The sequence below is a fragment of the Penaeus japonicus genome, unplaced genomic scaffold (assembly GCF_977035675.1).
Source record: "Penaeus japonicus unplaced genomic scaffold, GWHDUDI00000001_assembly GWHDUDI00000005, whole genome shotgun sequence".
In the NCBI taxonomy this organism is placed as follows: Eukaryota; Metazoa; Arthropoda; class Malacostraca; order Decapoda; family Penaeidae; genus Penaeus; species Penaeus japonicus.
Window position 1 is genome coordinate 4,403,668 of NW_028234407.1, and position 3,106 is coordinate 4,406,773.

Genomic DNA, 3,106 nt, shown 5'->3' on the forward strand with positions numbered 1-3,106 from the left:
TTGAAAATTAGATGATGCCTTACACAATAAATGCTTATAGTGGAAACAGATAATAAAGTTCTTAAAACTGTAATTATACATTTTCACTGTTTTCAGATGTGTCCGTAAGCGGCGCTCACGCATTTTGGCTAAGTCTTCGTACTTGCGTGTTTGGGTATGCGTATATAGATGCTTTTGTTAATACAGATTTTTGGAATACTTCATCCTAAATACTTCATCCGAATCCTCGTAGTGAACCGAACACGACAATACAGTTTTTCTATTTAAACTTTACCTAGTCAGGACTCACAACCTTTCCGCATCACCTACAACAACACGCAAAGATTTCACTCCTTCCTCTCTCCATCTCTGCCTCATGGTCAACCACAACTCATACTCATCGTTACGAATTCACCCTTCGCTTATCGTCACACCCTCATTCACCGATGCTGAATTGCGATGAAGTTATGCAAGTTCAGTTCAACATTCATGTGAAACGTAGAGTTGGAGCAACATCATCTGTGGGTACGAAGTTTCGAACATGTATGATTTGGAGTTTCGGTGTTTTGAAGCATTTCCAAACCTCCAGTAAATTTTATTTAATTTAAGACAGAAACATGGGGAATATTCTCCTAATATCTTTGCCATGATTCAAATATGAAAGTTTCAACAACAGAAGAGAAGTAAAATATTTAGACGGATAGTGTCAAGTGATAAATTCAATAGGAAAAAAGTTCTAACACGTGGAATATAGCAATATGGAGGTACCGCGGGAGGTTATAGGTCTACATATAATCGTGACCACTCGAAGGGCAAAGGTACTTAAACGTGTGCATAAAATCCGAGGCCGGAGATAAGTATCACTTCATTAAAAGCGTGCAGATACATAGTCATATATTTTCCCTGGGGGTATTCCACAGCACACTTATGTCATCCGCGGTATATTGACAGTCATGCCACGGGTGCTGGGAGAAGGAGCTGTGGAAGAGGAAAGAGGAGAAGGAGAAGATGGAAGAGGAGAAAGAAGAAGATGGAAGAGGAGAAAGAAGAAGAGTGCATGAAATAGAAAAAAAGAGAGAAGGAGAGGAAGGAAAAAAACGCGAGATATTTAAACCCAGATTCTTTTCTTGTGCAGAATGAGAGAAGAAAAATATGAATAAGAAAAATAGAAGATGCCCTGAGATGACCTTCATTTGATCTTAGTTTGTGCCATTTCTCGAGTGGAGAAACCGAGGAAAATGACATAGAATTAAAAAAAAAGGAGAGAAGGTGACGGAGAACAAAAACAAGTCACTTACCCAAGCCAATGTGACTCAAAAACCTGTTACTTTGTGTATTACTTTGGTTCTACGATTCCAGGATGGACCATTTCCTGGCCCATTTGAAATCGTAATCTTATCATTATTTTTATCATGATAAGTTGCTCTTAGTAACAATAATTAAGAGAAAATGAATAGTTGTTTTAGTAAGTGTGATTAAATAATAATAGAAGAACTTTTTTCATATCATGAGAACAGAAATGTTCGATTGAGTTTCAACGTAAAATTTAGAACTAAAACGAAAAAGAACGAAGCAATTTGATTTGTTATCGCCTCTCATTATGACTATATTGGTACCGCCGTTAAAAATATCTATACATGTTCATAGAATGTAACCTACATCCTCTCCCAGATCCTTCCCAGACTCTAATTCCTATACATAGGATCCTTTCCTTGGACTTGTGATTCTTATAAATAAGATCCTTTCCTTGGGCTTGTGATTCCTATAAGTAGGATCCTTTCCTTGGATTTGTGATTCTTATAAATAGGATTCTTTCCTTGGACTTGTGATATCTATAAATAGGATCCTTTTCTTGGACTTGTGATTCTTATAAATAGGATTCTTTCCTTGGACTTGTGATTCCTATAAGTAGGATCCTTTCCTTGGATTTGTGATTCTTATAAATAGGATTCTTTCCTTGGACTTGTGATACCTATAAATAGGATCCTTTTCTTGGACTTGTGATTCTTATAAATAGGATTCTTTCCTTGGACTTGTGATTCCTATAAATAGGATCCTTTCCTTGGACTTGTGATTCCTATAAATAGGATCCTTTCCTTGGACTTGTGCTTCCTATAAATAAGATCCTTTCCTTGGATTTATGATTCCTATAAATAAGATCCTTTCCTTGGACATGTGATTCCTATAAATAAGATCCTTTCTTTGGACTTGTGATTCCTATTAATAGGATCCTTTCCTTAGACATGTGATTCCTATAAATAAGATCCTTTCTTTGGACTTGTGATTCCTATAAATTGGATCCTTTCCTTGGACTTGTCATTCCTATAAATAAGATCCTTTCCTTGGATTTATGATTCCTATAAATAAGATCCTTTCCTTGGATTTATGATTCCTATAAATTGGATCCATTCCTTGGACTTGTGATTCCTATAAATAGGATCCTTTCCTTAGACATGTGATTCCTATAAATAAGATCCTTTCTTTGGACTTGTGATTCCTATAAATTGGATCCTTTCCTTGGACTTGTCATTCCTATAAATAAGATCCTTTCCTTGGATTTATGATTCCTATAAATAAGATCCTTTCCTTGGACTTGTGATTCCTATAAATAAGATCCTTTCCTTGGACTTGTGATTCCTATAAATAAGATCCTTTCCTTGGATTTATGATTCCTATAAATAGGATCCTTTCCTTAGACATGTGATTCCTATGAATAAGATCCTTTCCTTGGACTTGTGATTCCTATAAATAAGATCCTTTCTTTGGACTTGTGATTCCTATAAATAGGATCCTTTCCTTGGACTTGTCATTCCTATAAATAAGATCCTTTCCTTGGACTTGTGATTCCTATAAATAAGATCCTTTCCTTGGACTTGTGATTCCTATAAATAAGATCCTTTCCTTGGATTTATAAATAAGATCCTTTCCTTGGACTTGTGATTCCTATAAATAAGATCCTTTCCTTGGACTTGTGATTCCTATAAATAAGATCCTTTCCTTGGACTTGTGATTCCTATAAATAAGATCCTTTCCTTGGATTTATGATTCCTATAAATAAGATCCTTTCCTTGGACTTATGATTCCTATAAATAGGATCCTTTCCTTGGACATATGATTCCTATAAATA